Raw genomic sequence first — 19,544 nt, 5'->3', positions numbered from 1 at the left:
AGTAGGTGATCTTGCCCAGTCCTCCCTCACTTCAATCCAATTCCCTTGCATGTTAGGGCATCAACTCCCTGATATCATGGTGCTCTTTGACAATGAAGGGCAAACAATAACAACAGCAACAAGGCCAGCTTGGAACTCAGGAAGAAGAGTCTTCCTGACTCCAGGTCTGACACTCTATCTACTGTGACACCTAAACCTCATGATTGACACTTAAGAAAAAGTTAGAGTGACAGAGCAAATGGACATTTTGTTTGCCCAAAAGTCTTTCTCAGAGTAATGAGTACATAAGACAAGCATGATTCCTTTCATTCTACTATCTCTAATTATTTCTTTGATATTTCTTTCCTATTTTCTCTGTCTATCCAAATTCTATCTATTCATAAATTTACAACTCTTCTTCCCTTTTCCAGGAAGTTCTTTTATTAACCACTCCAATCCTAAACATTTTTAAATTATTTTCCAGATTCCCACAGGGTCTATGCCATTCCTTTTGATACTTATGTTTTACTACACTTAATGACCAGTTTCCAAACTTTTTGAGGACAGGGATTATAATATACCTCTTTTGTATTCTGCATAAATCCAAAGCTGATTAATTTAAAGCAACACATTTATTAAATGCATAAATATGTTTAAGGAGACAGCTAAATACCTAAGTGGATAGAGCTCTGGGCTGGGTCAGAAATGTAACTCTGGCTCAAACACTTGCTAGCTGTATGATCCAGGCCAGTCACTTAACCTCTATTTGCCATAATCCACCGGAGAAGGGAAATGTTAAATTACTCCAGGATCTTCACTAAGAAGATCCCATGGACAGTCTGAACTATGGAGTTATGAAGATTCAGACATGCCTGAACAACTGAATAGGAACAACAGTGTCCAAGGCTCTAACAGAATGAAGATAAGAATGAAACATTGTCTGCCCTATAACTTTCAAACTGATAGAGAGGATTTGAAATGTATACATGTAAATGTAACAAAGGCAAAAGATCCAGATAGAAAGCTGTAAGAAATTTGAGAAGGGAGAGAGGAGAAGGTAATACTTTCAAAGAAAACTTCACAGGAGACATGATATTGTGACTAGGTGGCATCTGGGAGGCACAGTAGATAGAGTGCTGGTCCCAGAGTCAGAAAGATCTGAATTCAAATCCAGCCTCAGAAATTTACAACCTGTGTGATCCTAACAAGTCATTTAACCTGGTTTGCCTCAGTGTAAAATGAATTGGAAAAGAACATGGCAAACAATTTCAGTATCTCTACCAAGAAACCCCATGTGGGCTCATGGAGATTCATACAATAACTTAACAGCAGCATGATACAATAGTCAATCATGAGATTCAGCAATTGGACATGCAAGGTTCTTGGAAAAAAAATTGGGGAAAAACTATTTGAATAGACTAGTTTTGCTTAATCACAGCATGTATGAAGGAGAATACAATTAAGACTAAAAAGGTAGGTTGGAACCAGCCTAGAAAGAGCTTTACATCACAGCCTAACAAGCAAATTTCATTTTATCCTGTAGGCAAAAACTTCTTAAATTGTAAATTACATAACTGAAAGGGGGTGGCAAAATTATGATTTACTATCAGTAAATGTTTGATTTGTATGTCTATTTTATATACTTATATACCTGGAGTCATGTAAAAATTTCTCAGGTAAAAAAGGGTCAAGAGTAGAAAAGTTTATGAAACCCTCTAGGCAATGGGGAATCACTAAAGAGCTTTAGAAATGAATTAGATGTATAGACATATGCATTAAGAGGATAGTTTGATCAGGTCATAGACCTATATGTATCATTGGTCTTCTATTCCTATCTTCTTAAGCTACAGATGAGGAAAGTGAGACACAGAGAAGGTAAAATGACAAGCCTTGAGCAAGCACAAATATTATATTGCAAAAATATAATTCAAACCTAGAGCTTCCTATGCCAAATCTTGTATTCTTTCCAAAGTACCTTGTGGTATTTCCATAAAGTTCATCCACTTTTACTAGAATTAGAACCTTCAGCAAAACTTCCGCTACTCTTTCCCCTCCTAAAACACCTTCCCTCTGTCCTAAATAGTAAAACTTTGGTACCTGTTAAGTTTAGTCAGAAATGTTTATAAAATAAGAAACATTTTACATAATGGAAAGAAGGTTCCCCAACAAATGATTCCTGGACACAAACAGGCAATTTTAAAGGAAAGAAATAAAAGCTATCAACAACCATATTAAAAAAAATGCTCCTAGTTAAAAATAATAAGAGAAATGCAAATTCATACAATTCCAGATTCTATCTTATGGTCATTGAATTAGTAAATATGGCAATTTTTGGAAGGACTGTCTGAAGACTGGCACTCTGTTGTTGTTGCTCATTCACATCTGGTTCTTTGTGACCCTGTTTGGGGTTTTCTTGGCAGAAGTAAAGGAGTGGTCTACCATTTCCTTCTCTAACCCATTTTACTGATGAGGAAACAGGCAAGCTGGGTTAAGTGTTCACAGTCACACATAAAGTAAGTATCTGAGGCCAGATTTGAATTCTGGAAAGATAAATCTTTCTAATAGGCCTGATTGTCTATCCGCTGAGTCCTAGCCCTGAAGACTGGCACACTAATTTACTACTGTTAGACCTCTGAACTGATCCTACTACCTGGAAAGCAATTTAGAGATATACCCTAAGTCACTAAACACTAGCCTACTGAGAACACTAGGCATATACTCTCAAAGAGATCAAAGCAAGGGGTAAAAGTTCCACATGTACAAAATTATCTATTGAAGTAGTGTAGTTATAGCAAAGTGCTAGAAATTATGTGGGTACATACTGATTAATTGTGGAGTAGTGGCACAAATGATAGCATATGAATCTGATGGCACACAATTGTGTCACAAGATATGCTGATTTTGTTGTTTGGTTGTTTAAGGTTTGTTCAACTCTTTGTGACTCTGGCATTTTCTTGTCAAAGATACTGGAGTAGTTTGCCATTTCCTTATCTAGCTCATTTTACAAACGAGGATATTCAAGCAAACAAGGTTAAGTGACTTGCTCAGGGCCACATGGCCAGTAAATGTCTAAGACCAGATACAAACTCAGGAAAATGAATCTTCCTGCCTCTAGGCTTGGCATTTTTCCTATTTTGCCACCTAGGTACCCTTAAGAAATGATGTAAAGATGGATTTAGAGAAAACTGGGAAAATATATGTGATCTGATGTGGAGTGAAATGAGCAGAACTAGGACATATATTTATGTTTATACAACATTATAAATGAAAACAATTTTAAAAGGCTTAATCTGATTAATGCAATATCTAAACTTAACTGTAAGTAGATTTGTGATGAAACATGTAGTTCACCTGTTGGTGGGGAAGTGATTGATTGTAACTGCCTAATAAAACATATTTCCACACATGAATGGTGAAACAAAGTTTTTTTATTTGGCTATACTTTTGTTATAAGCAAGGACTTTTTTTAAAGGTTGATAGAATAGAAGGGGACACTGGGGGCATGTGATATTGATAGAAAAAAGAGAGAGAAGAGAAAAGAGTATCAATGAAGTATGTAAAAAATGATCCAAGAAGACCTGAGTGTGTGAGTGGATCAGAGAGAAACCCATTAAATTCAATATATATTAAAAAGCATAAGCTATATATAGTAGAATCACAATTTAATGAAAAATCCTCATTTTAAAAACTTCTTTGTGTATGGAAAAGTTAATGTTTTTTCATGGTTGTCTAGTTTCTAATGATTTTTTTTTTCAAGAAAAGAAACCTAAAAAACACTAGTAGAGAAGGAACTGGCTAAATCAGGTGTCACTGTCGAAAAGGATTGACTGACAGTGCAGTGATTGCTGGTGTTCACAACACAGACTCTGAGTTAAGAATGACTTAAGAGGTATGGGCAATTTGAAAACACCATATTGGCGTTTATCAAAGACAACTTTACCTACGCTTCTTTCAAAGTCTTCTTGATATAAGCAATATTGTGTCAGCTTCTTTTTCTTTTCATTGAAGAATATTCTCTTTGGTTACATTGGGGAAATAGAAGGGGGCACAATTTTGATGCTATCCCTGTCTCTTACATAATCCTTCTTAGTTTTGAACAAGTCATGGCATAGGAACATTTAGTGTTTCATTTTTTATGTGAAAAATGAAGGAGAGGAAGTTGGACTCAGTGACTTCTAAGGCCTTTGCAACTCTAGATTCATGATCTCATAAATTCAAACTTACTTCATCAAAAATTGAGCTTTTTAATTCCCCTCTCCTCCAAAATCTGCTGTCTTCTTCCAACTTCCTCATTTTTTGTAATCACAAGGCCTCAATTTTGATTCATCTTTGAATCGCTTCTCCCTACTACATCTAAACAATTGTGAGAGATATGTCATCTGTCCCTTCTTCATAGAAATGAATATGCTACCTCCACCCAAGTTCAAACACTAATCACCTATTTCTGTGGAATCAGAGCTATTTTCAAAGAATATTTTTTGGTCAAGGGATCATTTATTTTGTTCCGCTCAAGTCAGGGATTCCTTAGTATTTACATCACCACAAGTCTTAAAAATATTTCAGTATTAGTTTTTGGTCATCCTAAAGGGTTTTACTACCTTGGGTAGCAACCATCTGGGTATTAATTGATGGACTGACTCTCTATAAATTTATATGTTTCAACATATGTGTAAAAAGAATTAATCTATTGATATTCCTTTCTCATGGGCACAACTGTTCATTGGATGCTGAAGATAACTCCCAGGTATTATGAAGAAATTGTACTTTGGCAGTGTCAGGTAATCAAAATCAAATTTTCATTTTAAATGAAATTTACTATTCTTTTCAAAATAATCAGCAAGCAGGCATTTTGGAAGAAAGAGATTTTTTTAGGCCTTATTTTCACTGACAATTCAAATACCTTTCAGGTGGAACAGAATGAGAAATATTCCTTGTGCTTAAGCTTTTGTAAAGAAGATGAAATCAATAAATCTGTAAAGAAAATGTACTTTGGCAGGGGGTCTGAGAAACAAAGTCTAATTCTCATTTTCTTAATGAGACTCTGAATTATTCTGTACAGATAGCTCCCTCCTCAGGAGCATAGGATAGGAACAGTGTGGGCTATAATGCCACAGGAGATATACAGTCTCTGTGAAAAGAAGACAGGCAATCAATTAAATAAATAAGATACTGTAAGCAAATAGCCATCTGCAAATGAAACATAGGGTCCATGGCATAGATACCTAATAAATGTGAAACTTTATCTGTAATTATGATCTATAGCAAGGCCTATGGACTTGGGGTTGAGATATTAAGCTAGGTTTAATAGGAATAGTTGAAAGACCCAGAAAAAATAATAAAGGATTTTTGTATACTAGATGAAAGAGAAGCTATGGGAAGGAAGATTAAGGGCAAAATCACTGAAACCTAGATGTTATTTCCAATAATTGATAATATTCTCTCCTGTCCAATCATCTGATCATGTACTGACTTATAGAATTATTGTTTTATAGCTGGCTAGGATCCCTAGTCCAATCTTGTCATTGACAAAACAGGCCCAGTGAGGGGAATCATTTACTTTTTTCAAGGTCACATAAGCAGAAACTGACTTTGAACTCCAGTTTTTCACTTCCAAATCCAGTACACTCATTATGTACATTTTACACTCAACTCCCAGTTGAATGTAAACATCTTGAAAGCAAGAAAATTTCATTTCTGTCTGTATTGCATAGTGACTTGTGTGTAGAACAGATGCTTGATAAATTCTAGTTGAACTGAATTGATTGGAACTGAATTACAGCAATCTGGACTCCTTGAATTCCCAAGTCTGAAACTCTAGAGGGAAGGAAAATTTCAACTTTTCTATTTGTCAAACTGGTTATTATTATACCAGGCTTATTTTCTACTCCCCTTTGAAAGTGTTTGCTGCAATCAAAATGCATCTACCTACTATCTTCTGGCTATTATTTATTTTGATGTCTCTGAGTTTTTGCTAATGTCATTCCTCTATTGGGAATATCCTTCCTTTCTTCTCCATTTTCCCATATTTTTCTTATTCTTCTGACCCCAACCTGAGACTTACCTCCTCCATATAAGCATATGTCTCTCTCTATGTGTACATACACACAGAGATATACATGTATGTATGCATACAACATGTATACATACATGTAAATATTTCACAAACTATACGTGCCCATAAAAATATATTATTAAGGAGTGAGGATCTGTAATTTCATTGATTTATCAGGAATTCTAGAGAATTTCTAAAAAAGGGATAGTCCCTCTACAATGAAGAATGAAAGAATGGAATGAATGGAATGAAAGAAAAATAAATGAAGAATGGTAACTGTTCTTCAATTTCTCATCTTGGATAGTTTTCTGGGCATTGAGAAATTACGTGATTTGCAGGATTCTATACCAGTATGGAACTTAACTGGTATAAAATATAACCAGAATGCATTACAGATAGGACTTGAACCCATGTTTTCCTGACTTGGAAGGTCAGATCTAATCAAGGCAACATACTGCCTCTCCTTTAAATATTAATGCAAACAAGAAAGATTTGTTGAAAATGAAGTAAGCAGAATTAGAAAAAAAATCAATATAGCAATGACCACTACAATGTAGATGCAAAGAATAACAAAAATCAAAATTGAATAGTGTGTAATTTCAATGATCAAGTTTTGTCACTCAAAATAAACTGGAGAATATACCCTGCCCTTTTTTTTTTTATTGAAGTTAAAGGAGCCGTGTAGAACATTACATATAATGTCCGTCTTGGTTGATAGTTTTTATTTTGTTTTGTTTCTTTTTTATTCTTTGCTATAAGGAATGACTAGTGGCAGAGGCGGCTAAGTAGGAATAAAATATACTCTGATTTTCACTTTCCACATAATGGTTACTAATTGGTTTCTCTAGAGCCTGGTCCAATCCAGCTCTCATGCTATAATCCCAGACATAGATAGAAAGGAAGGTCCTAGCAACTGTTAAGGAGTGTAGGTTACCTGACTGACTTCTCTTTCTTATCCTTGAACCTAAAGGCTACTAGGAAGTCTCTCTCAGACTGGGACTATAGCAATCACTGTAGTACAATAGTTCTGCTTTCTATAAATTAGCACATGTGGCCATTTGCTATGCTGATACAATGTAATGAAGGAAATCCTGTTTGAATCTCTGAAGTATGCAAGGGAAAAGGAGAACATTCAATTCAACATACCTATGTTATCACTTTGTTGCTGTTCTTTTTTTCCCTTTCATTTATTGACTATTTTATTTTCCCCAGTTACATGTAAAACAATTTTTAACATTTGTTTTTTAAAACTGAGTTTCAGATTTTCTCCATTCCTCTCTCACCATTGAAAAAGAACATGAGAAGTTATGCATAACATTTCCATAAAAATCATGCTGTAAAAGAAAACATAGATCTGTACCCTATCATTCAAAAAACCCTCAAGAAAAATAAATTTTAAAAAGTTTGCTTCAATTTATTCAGGTACATTATATTCTTTCTCTGGGTATGGATAGCATTTTTTCTTTGTAAAGTTCTTCAAAATAATCTTGGATCACTGTATTGATGAGAATAGCAATCATTCACAGCTGATCATCCCACAATATTGCTATTACCTTATATACAATACATTTCACTTTACACAAGTTCAAAGAGGACTTTCCAGGTTTTTCTGGGACCATCTTGCTCATCATTTCTTATAGAAAAATATTATTCCATCGTAATCACATCCCACAATTTATTTAGCCATTCCCCAATTGATGGACATCCCCTCCTTCAATTTCCAACTCTTTGCCCTGAGAAAAGAGCTGCTACAAATATTTTGCACAGATGTCCTTTTCCTTTTTTATTTAAATCTCTTTTGGAATACATGCCTAATAGTGCTATTGTTAGGTCAAAGAATATGCATAATTTTATACCTTTTGGGCATAATTCCAAACTGCTCTACAGAATGGCTGAATCAAGTTCACAATTCTAATAATAATACATTAATGTATCATTTAATCCACATTCCCTACAACATTTGTTATTTCCCCTCTTTAATCTATTAACCAATCTAATAGACATAAGGTAGTACCTCAGAATTGTTTTAATGTGCATTTCTCCAATCAATAGTGAGTTAGAGCATTTTTTCAATAACTATAAATAGCTTAATTAGTTCATCTGAAAATTATATCTTTTGATCATTTGTCGATTGGGAAATGGCTCTTAATTTTTTTTCTTTATAAATTTGACTCAGTTCCCTATATATTTGAGAAAATAAGAAAAGAGAAACTTGCTTCAAAATCTTTTCACAATTACTATTGCTAGCTTTATTTCCCCATTTAGTCTATTCTTTCTCTCCTTTTACTATTCTCAAAAGTATTTTTGTTTCTGACTACCATCTCCTCCAATATACCCTCCCTTTTATCATTTTTCTCTCTTCTTGAATGCCTTTTCTCCTTTTACTTTCCTGAAGGGTAAGATAGATTTCCATACCCATATTGAGCATATATTATTTCTTTTTAAAGTCAATCTTGATGATAGTAAGGTTTACTCATTCTCCCTCCCCTCCCCCTCTTCCTCTATACAGTAGAAGTTTTTTCTTGCCTATTTTATGGCAGATAACATATCATTCCATCTCTCCCTTTCCCTCCCATCCAGTACATTCTTCTCTCACCTCTTGACTTTATTTTTTTATATATGAATGCTGCATATTCAACAAACATCTGTGTCCTCTCTCTATATACATTCCATATAACTGTTCTAATAGTGAGAAAGTTCTTATGAGTTATAAGTATCATATTCCCATGTAGAAATATAAAGACATTAATTTTATCCACTCCCTTATGATTTCCCTTTCCTGTTTACACTATTAATGTTTCTCCGGGGAGTCAAATTTTCTATTCAGCTCTGGTCTTTTCATCATAAATACTTGAAAGTCCTTTATTTCATTGAATATTCACCATTTCCTGTGAAGGATTATAAAAGTTTTGCTGGGTAGGTGATTGTTGATTGTAATCTTAGTGCCTTTCCTCTCCAGAATATCATATTATAATATGTCCTCAAATTCTTTAATGTAGTATTTGCTAAATCTTATGGTATCCTGACTGTGACCCCACTATACTTTGTTTATTTTTGAATGCTTGCAATATTTTTTCCTTGAACTGGAAATTCCAGCATCTGACTATCACATTTCCGGGAGTTTTAATCTTGGGATCTCTTTCAGGAGATTATCAGTGGGATTCTTTCAATTTCTAGTTTACCCTCTGATTCTAAAATATAAGGACAGTATCCCTTGATAATTTCTTGAAATATGATGTCTAGCATCACTTTTTAAATTGTGGCTTTGAGGTAGACCAATAATTTAAAAATTATATCTCATGGATCTGTTTTCCAGGTGGATTATTTTCCAATGAGATATTTCACACTGTTTTTTTTTTCAGCTGAAAGGTCTAGAAACTGCCAGTTCTGCCACTGGTTCAGAGGTTCCAAGGCCCACTCCTGGTTTCTGGGACTGGATCTGGGACTATGCTGCTCTCTTACCCTGATGCAACAGACCTTTTCTGCTGATCTTTTAAGTTGTCTTTGGCTGGAAAATTGTTTCATTCCATCTTTTTTGTCAAAAATTTGTTTAGAGGTCATACTTAAAGGTATTTGGTGGGTGTGGGGAAGATCTTGAGAGAGTCCCTCCCTTTATTTCCACCATCTTGGCTTCACTTACATTGCTGCCATTCTAGCCTTTCACTTGACCTCCTTCCAATTTCTGTCATGCCTGCTTTGTACAACTTTACATGTTGTTTGTTAATTGTGGATGGGGATAAAAGAGATAACTTCAAAAATCTAAAAAAAACCCATAAATGTAACTGGGGAAAATATTAAATAAACAAATAAATTAAATTTCTATCATGTCCTTCTTGATGTCTAATCAGTGAAGAAGAGACCACTGGAGCTTCTTAGTGATGGAGAAGAAGAAGAAAAAATGGTGCTTATAAGTAAGATTCCATTGTCTTTTATTCCAATCCATTGCTCTGGGCTTTGGAATAAATGACAGTTTGAAAAGATAAATTAACCTGATATTTTTGCTCAAACTTGATTATGTTATACTTAATATATAAGAGAACAAACTCCACTCTTAAGCATGCTAGTTCACAGCCAATAGATTTTATTCTTATTTCTATATTAAAACAAGTTCACCAGGAAATCTTTTTGAAAAGAAACAATTGATTATTAATTTGAGTTACTGAGTATACACTGCTTGAAAGGATTGAAACTGTATTTCATTACAAATACTCATTAGTTCAGGGAAATTTCTTCCATTAGTCTTAACAAGTGGGATTTTACTATGCTCCAATATATTTATTAATTTTCTATGAAGTGTCTGGAAGAGAAATCTTTTAAAAAAGATTCTAAAAGAGGGGAACCTCAACAAACAAAGACAGTATCAGATACATTAAGATATGGCAAGTATCAAGATTATATTTTGTCTGGAAGTTGGATCTACAATAACCTGTGACTTTTGTTCCCTATTAATTCAAAGCAGGGGTAGGCAGCCTTTTATTGGCACAATTGATGGCATTGCCACTATTTCTGAAGTCATTGTTGAGTACATTGTGAAGCTAGCAAAGCATCTTCCCCCAGATCCATTTTTGGTACAAATTTTCCTATTCCCACATAGACTCAGGGCCCTTATGCTCTGCTGAACAAGAGCCCTCATTCACCTGCTCCTAGGTTCAAATCCCAACTCTTTCATTCACTACCTTTGTCATCTTTGGCAAGTCATTTGACAAGTTTGGAACTCATTTTCCTCATCTATAAAATGTGGAGCTTGATCTCGATAACCTCTGAAATATATATATTTTCCTAATCTAAGTTCTATATCCCATTCAGTTGGAAGCTTGTTATATGTTATTATGTGTGCTACTCAGTTAATTGGAATGTAATATAATTATAATCAGTAGGATTATTGGTAGATTGTGAGACCCAGAGAAATTAAATGGCCTGCTGAAGTCACAGAGTAAATTAATGCAGAATTAGAATCCAGATTTTCTGATTTATAATTATGTTAGATTTTGGTTCTCTCCTCTAATTGATGAGTTCTCACCTATCATTTGCATTATTAAGAGCCTATTTTGTGCCAGGCATTGTACTGAGCACTGGGGACACAAAAAGATTCAAATGACTGTCCCTGTTCTCCGGTGCTCAAAATCTAATGAAACCTGGAACTACCATTTGAAGAAGATCATATTTCCTGACTCTATTTCTGACTTCATTGTTTTTCACTTTGTCCCTATGCAGGAACTCTGCTTGCCCCCAACTTTTCAGCTCCCTTTTTAGTGTTTTCTTCACTAAAAATAAGTTTCTTGAAGGCAAGAACTGTCTTTTTTTCCCTTGAGTTTTTATTTTCAGAACTTGGCTTAGTACTTGGAACATAGTAAGCACTTAATAAATACTTTATCCATATATACTTGCTATTTAATGTGTTATGGGATTTAATTTATTTTAAATTCAATCAGATTTAAGATCACTCAATTCCTTGGAGCAGATAAATTTCCCATAAAGGTCTATCCCATAGTTATCACCAAGCTCTTCAATGTTCAATTTAGAAACTATATTTGAAGTGAATAGTGATAGGATACTAAATTTCTCTTTTCCAGAAGGCAATAGTCTCTTCCCCTTTCCCCTAAGTAACATGCATATAGTACTCTGGATGGCCATCTGTTATTATGATTTTGTAGACGTCAGGATCCTTAGTTTTAAAGCAAAAAATACATCCTGTTTAAAATATTTTAAATTGAAATCCATAATTCACAGCTCTTTGGGTTAAGCAATAATCTCAATGACTTCAGTTAGAGAAAGACTGGGGCTTTGGGTAGTAGGAAAAAGCTAGGAGCAAATTCAACACCAAGTAGAAGTAATTTGTGATTAAGGTTATCAGTAATATCTAACCTTTTAGTAAATGCCAGCACATAATGATGGCTGGCATGCTCTCTGCAGATACTGCACTGCAGTCAGCTCAGGTTGGCCATAAGAATCTATTTAAAAGGACCCTAATGGGAAATGACCAGGATCTGACTACCACAGATTAAAAGTGACAACGCTAATTGACTGCAGAGGTATCTACATGAAGAGGGACCAGAAAAATCATTTAAGTCTAAATGAAATTGGACTGATTTGATATTTGAAAAAAGCATTACATTTCTCCTGTGTTTGGCAGGGTGAATTAATTGCTTCATGTTTCTTAGAGAATGGTCTTGAGTGTAATAATGGGGTAAAGTTGTTGGGGAAAGAGGAAAATTCATTCAGTTGGACTTTTTTTCATTTGAAATATTCATGGGATGTAGATATGGAAACTATTGAAGAAATAACAGCAAAATCAATAATAATAACAATAACAATAGCTATCACTCACATGTAATTTAAGGTTTGGAAAGCACTTTACAAATACTATCTCATTTTATTCTCAAACAACCTGGGAGGTAGTCTATTATTCCATTTTATAGATAAGGAATGAAATGATAAAATGTAGAATTCTATGGAATTAAACATGGAATTCTTTAATGTGTTTTTGCTTTTTACCTTATTGTAAAAGGTAATTAATTATTATTAATCTCTGGTAAAGAAAGAATAATGGCTGAAAAATACAGGGTGAAAAATCTTGATAGGATAAAAGCTAATTTTTCTCAATAAAGTTCTAATCTAAAGGGATTTTTAAATTAATAAATATTTGTTAAGCATCTATGATGTGCTAAGCATCAGGGTAAATGTCGGTTATTCAAGAAAAGGCAAAAGATAAATCTTGCCCTCAAGGAACTCACAATCTAATGGGGAAGATGACATGTAAAGAAATACATACAAAACAAGTTATGTATTGTATAAATAAGAAATAATTAATAGAGAGAAGACTAGAGGGGTTGGGAAAGACTTACTCTAAAAGATGGGATTTTAGCTGGGACTTAAAGGAAGCCAGGGAAGTTGCTAGATAGAGTTCAAGAAAGAAAACATCCCAGGCATGGGGATAGCAAGAAAGAATGTTGAGCTGGAAGATGGAGTATCTCTTTCCTGGAATAGCCAGAAGGCCAATGTCCCTGCACTGAAGAGTTCATTGTTAGGGCATAAGGAGGAAAGATAGGAGGTAGATAAATTATGAAGAACTTACAAAGCATTTAATATTTGATTCTTTTGATAACAGAAAGCCACTGGAGATCATTGGGTTGAGGAGTGACATAGAACTATGCTTAAAAAAAAAATCATTTTGATGGTAGAATGAAGGATGGATTGGATTGGGGAGAGACTTCTACAGGCAAACTCCTAAGCAGACTATTATAATAATCTAGGAGTGAGTTGATAAAGGCTTATAATGTTAACAGTATCAGAGGAGCAAGAGCAGGGGATGCACATGAGAGAATCAACAGTTCTTAGCAACAGATTGGATATGGTATTGGTGGTGGTGGGAATAAGAGAGAGTAAGGAATTGAGAATAATTGCCTGAGTTATTTGGGGTATGGTTATGCTCTCTATAACAGTATAACTCTCTATAACAGTAAAGAATAAAGAGGGAGTTGTTAGGGGAAAGCTCCCTTCCAAGGATCCATCCTGTATTCTTTTCTTATAGTTGCTCTCTACTCACATGATAATGTGCAAGTCAGTTAATATGTTACCTTATAGCTAATATAGTTATGTTTATTCAATAGGACTATTTGCAGGCAGTGAAATCCAGAGAAATAAAATGCATTACCCAAAGTCATGAAGTTAATTAGCATCTAAGTCAGAATTATAATACAGATATCCTGACTCCTGACTCAATTTCTCTCCATTAGATTATGCCAATAAATGAATTTCATATAAAAGAAGTTTCCTGATGTGGATAGCTAATTAAAAGAGTTCCCTAAACACATGATGAGATTACAAGGATACATATCCCAGGTGATGTCTTGACTTGTGTGTGAATTGGATTTAAGTGAGGCAAAGTTGCAAAAAAAGTCATCAGCCTTACTCTTTCTTCCGGATTCATCAAAGTCCAGTGTCAAGAAAAAAATGAAGGTTTACCTTGGCCAGTAAAAAGCTTTTTTGACATCTGGCCAAGCTCTAAGTGCTTCTCAGAATCTGCTTCAACACCTTCATGGATGTTGGAACAAATTGTTCTCATCTACCTATTCTCCCTAGGGAGATGTCTTCCTTTCCTTGGAGTACACATTCCCCTAACTCACCTATGGGTCTGTTGGTTATGCTCAACCTGGATTAGCTGTCTGTCTAATTGGTTTTACTGGGGTATAGTTGCTGTGGATGCTACAGCTTCTTGGAGCTATATATGAGAGTTGGATGAAAGGTGGACACCAAAAGTAGATGAATAGCACTGAAAAGGGCTCAGAAGAATCAATATTTTGTGGTTGTGGTTGTTGTTGGCCAGAAGAAAAAAATTTTTTTCCCTTAGCCAAGGGGCAAAGTTTTATTAAAATTGTAATAGTAACATCATTACAAAGTGGACTGAATTGTAAGGGAATTCAGCAGAGAAACAGAAGCAAGGAGACACATTTATCCAGCTTTATTTATTTATTTATTTTTAGCATTGATATGCTAATTCTATGGCTCATAGGTAAGAAGGAATTTGGTTCTCATTGACTAGATTGACTGTCCAAATTTCTTTTCTTCTGAGCAGAGATTCAAATTTTTAGAGGAATATTATTAGATTGGAAGTTGTATAGGTTCTTGAGGTGAAGATGAGACTTGGTCGCATGTCATGAGGTATTTCTCCTAGCAACTTCATATATATTTCTTTTTTAAGGGTAGGCCAAAGTATAGATAGAGCAACACTTTATGTGCGAGTGACTGTATTGTTATCTGAATAAAGATAGTATTTACCAAAAAGGAAAAGATAATTATAGTCTATTTATGATCTCATCCCTACCATTTTCTGTATTCTAACATTGGTGTGCTCCATATCTGATACACATTGTTACCTTGAGTAGTTGCATGAGAACTAGTCACTTTTTTATCCACATCAGCAAAGACTTATTCATTGGTTGTGCTGGGCAGGAAAAGTCAAAAATTGAGATTTGAGAGTTACTTTCCAAAGTAAATGTGGTCTATGTTCAGAGCTAAATACATAGATAATAAATAAATAATAGAAAACAAAATAGAATAAAATATCTGTAAATACAGCAAACCATTAGATACTAACACTCTCAGGCATACTGAGATATGTAGGACTATTTGTCCTCATAATAAGGTGCCCCAAGCTACTATATACATTATAATTGTATTTTTTTTTACCTGCTATCTCTTTCATACTGGTCACTTTTTAAGCTGTCATTGTATATAGCAGTACCTTTCTCACTATCTTGAAATTCAGTTTTGTTTTTTTTTGGTAGCTTACAAAGATATGAAAGTTGCCAAAGGAAAAGACATAAGCAAGATCATTAGCTCAATAGCATTAAGGATATAATATAGTCAATAGGTTTAGTGCATTTACCCATATTATTTTCCCCATGGAATAAGGTACATTTGCTTTGTGTCAAAAAGTTTCCTTAAAGCTTAAAAACTTATTTCCCAGTTTAAAACTGTATTTTAGTAGTTGAACATCTAAGATGGCAGATCTCTGGATAAATGAAGTATATGTCTATGATGGTACAATTATTAGGGTACAATTTTATGAAGTGTTTTTGAATATAATTAATGTGAAAGACAAAACTAAATAAAGTTGCAATTCTCAAGAAAAATGTTACTTTTTAGTTAGTAAAAAGTGTCAAGGATAAAAGAAAAATGGGAGAACAGATGTTAATATATTCAAAGCTAAGATGGGCAGCCATATCAAGCCATTTTTGGAACTGATCTTATACTATAGCTCAGATGCTGAAGAATATTCATAGTTTCAATCATGCAAAAATAATTTTTCTCAGTTATGTGAACAGTGTGAAACTGAGAGATGGATTAGAGTAATTGGTAGGAAACTGAACTCTGGAGCACGTTACAGTTAACAATGTGTCATCTTAATTTTCACAGTGTGCCACATGGAACTTATTTTGAGATACAAGAACCCATTCTATATAGCCCAAGACAAGGAGATTGTTGAGTAAGTAGATGGATATACTTTTCTTTTCTGTGGTAGTAACCTAAACACTCAATTTTACAGGGCTGTTTCCATGGTCATCTTTAACTGTCACCTCTGACAGTGATGACTAAATCTGGTGATTTAGTTCTGCTTCCATAAGCATAGATTCATTCTTTTATTAATTCTCTCCTCTTCTCTCCTCCTATATCACTAGTAACCATGTTAAGCATTAGACAAGGTTGCATAATAAAAACCATTGTAGTGGATAGAATTTCAGACACTTCTTTGATTATATATTCTGCCATTTTCCATAGGGACCAGAGAACCACTATGGGTATGGATGAGAGAGAAGAAAAGATGAATAGCAAAGGAAAAGCAATGTGAATAAGGAAGTATTTTGATGAACAAAATAAACACAAGAATGAGGGGTGTGTAATGGCTGCCTAAATCTCATTGCCTCCAATATCATTTGCCTCCTGACCAAAGTTTGGCTGTTCCTTATGTATAAACTAACTATTGCAGGAGCATGCATCTTTCTCCAGCTCCTTTGACTACCTTATTTATTTTTGTTGGGAATTATAGTATATGCTAGATACAAATAGTATCTAGCAAAAAGAATAAGCCTTAGCAAAATTGTTCCTTGAAGGGATGAGTTGTTTTTGTTTATCTTAAGACTCATCAGAATGTGGTAACTATATAGGGGACAGGATGCCTATACTGTTAGACATAGAAAAGATAAATAGAATTCATTTGTTTAGAACTCAACTAATAATGATAGTTGGGGATCTTTTTGATCTGGAGAATCAAGTTTTCACTGCTGCTTATAAAGTTCCTTTGTATACCAGCTCATTGAGGCTGTGATCTTGAATTTAAAAAGAATTGGGAATATATTAAGTAGCCCAGAATGCATTTTTAGAACTAGTTATCTAATTTCAGGATATAAAATAATTTCCTGACAAAGGAAAATACATAGCAGTAACAGATGCTATTGTTTGCTGTGTGGATAGATGTGACTTAATCTATAATGAGTTCCTAAACCAAAATAGAGTCTCATATCAAGAGCTATAGAGATACAGGATAACAACAGAGTGTTTCCCAGACCAGTAAGATAACTTTACAGCTAGTAGGCTCAGTAGATAGAGTACTAGGCGAAATCAAGATGACTTGAGTTCAGATCTGGACTTAGACACCTGCTAGTTGTGTAACCCTCAGCAAATCATTTAATCTCTGTTTGCCTTAATCCACTGTAGAAGAAAATGGCAAATCACTCTATTATTTTTGCCAAGAAAATTTCATGGACAGCATGGTTGGACATGACTGAATGACTGAACAACAACAAATTCCTATACCAAATGTAGGAGCTTCTGGACCAAGTCAAAGAGTTCTTGGGTCAGTCTAAAGACTTCAGGAACAGGAATTGGTCAGTTGTGGAACAACAGTGGCAGAACAGTTGAGGAATTCATGGACTAAATGGAGGATTTCTGGGCTAAGCCTGGGTTCAAACTGTTAACTTCAGGAACCAGAAGTTAAGAGCAATGAGGTACAGAGACACAATGTGACCTCTCAACTCATGGGAATTTTGTGGATTCTGAGAAATGGAAATGATACTCTAATGTCCTGGAATTCTTTCCCTACTTAAAGCAAACTAACCACAGATCAGCACTACATACTATTTAGAGCCTTGGGGGAAGGAGGAAGAGTGTGTTTATCATAGGGGGACATTTTTTTTTCCTATCATCTTGGGTCTGCATCTTTTTTTTTCCTTTTTCTTTATTTTTAGACTTTATTTTGAACTTAAAAAAACACATTTGTATAACATAACAGAATAGGAAAAAAAAGATGATTGTATATGAAATTTCAAATCTAATTTACAATTTGCTATTCCTTTTAAATATACAATAATTATCATGTAACTTTCTTTTTTCTTCCCTCTACCCCACTCCCCAATTTTTAAAAACTAAATTAGGGGAAAGAAACAAAATCAGAATTCATTTGAAAGAGCAAAAAAAATAAAAAAAATATCAGAGGAATTAATAAAAAAATGTAAAGAAAAAAGGTTTTGCATCTTTTCTTGAAGCAGTATAATATGACAATGATGACACTAGACTGGGAATCAGAATCTTGAGTTCAAATCTCACTTCTTACTAGCTGCTTGGGTAAGTTGCTTAGCTTCTGTTTGCCTCAGTTTCTGAATCTAAAAAAAAAAAGAGGATGTTGAACTTAAATGCCTCTAAATTCCCATTCAGCTCAAAAATCTATGATCATAAATATTCTTTTTTCGGTATATAATCAATTTGTTCTGTCTTCTGCTCTTTGCTAGGCTGAGTTGTTTTTCTATAAGCTCCTTGGGGTGGTAGAGACTGCCTCATACTTTTCTTATAATTCCTATGGTGTCTAGCACAGTGCTGAGTACATAATGGGGGGAGTGTCACTAGGTGATTAATTGCCTTATGACAGTAGTGTGGATCTTATATATGACTTGTGCTTTTGGATTTGATGGATATACTCTCCAAAAACATTTCACCAACTAAAGCTTCATGTTGAATCAGGAGGCATTTATTCTTTAGAGTAGCTCCTAAATGTAATAGTATAGTATTATCTCATAAGAAATGATGAAGTGGACAGATTCAAAAGCAGCTCAGAAGGCCTATATGAACTGATGCAGAGAGAACTGAAGAGAAGCATAACAATTAATATAATAACAACATTATAGGGAGTAGCAACTTTGAAAGACTATCACTACAACAAAAATTAAACACTGAAAGACTGAAATTGAAATATATCGCTTATCTCCTCAAAGTGATAAACTCAAAATGCAGAAAAGGACATATATTTTAGTTAATGTGAGAATTTGTTTTGCCAGACCATGTTGCTCTTTATTAAAGTCTTCCTTCTTTCCTTCCTTCCTTCTTTTCTGTTTTCCTTCCTTCCTTCCTTCTCTCCTTCTTTCTTTCCTTCCTTCCTTCCTCCCTCCCTCTCTCCCACCTTCCCTTCTTCCCAAGTAGTTTTTGCCTACGTTTTTTGCTAATGACTCAATTTGATCCTTTTCCTAATTAGTAGGATGGAGGAGATTTGGAATCCTGAGAATATCAAATGCTACCTGTATAAATTAAGATTTAGAACCTGAAAAAGTGAGGGGAAATGAGGTAAGGAAATTGAAGATAGTCACCTCTTCCTATTTTTTAATCAGACCAACTCTGAATGAGCTTGACCACAAATTAATTGACCACAAAGTATTAAATGGTTAGTTAGTAGAATATGACTAGTTGAGCTAAATTTTCAAATGCAAAATACTTAAGAGTATGCTGGGAATATAAAGTTAGCTCTGCTTGTCTCATCATGAAAGAGAATCAAGAAAATTAAAAGAAAAAAATGTTTAGGTAAACATGTTTTACCTTAACTATATTTTGGAGGCAAAAAGACACGTTTGTCTATTAAATTATATTTACTTCATTGCTTTCTTTCTTTCTTTTTTTAAATGTCACTATGCTGCTGGCATCATTTGTAACTCACCAGGATTATCCATCATTGTCTCTAGATATAAGA

The sequence above is a fragment of the Sarcophilus harrisii genome, chromosome 3 (genome assembly GCF_902635505.1).
Source record: "Sarcophilus harrisii chromosome 3, mSarHar1.11, whole genome shotgun sequence".
NCBI lineage: Eukaryota > Metazoa > Chordata > Mammalia > Dasyuromorphia > Dasyuridae > Sarcophilus > Sarcophilus harrisii.
This window is presented reverse-complemented; position numbering follows the sequence as displayed.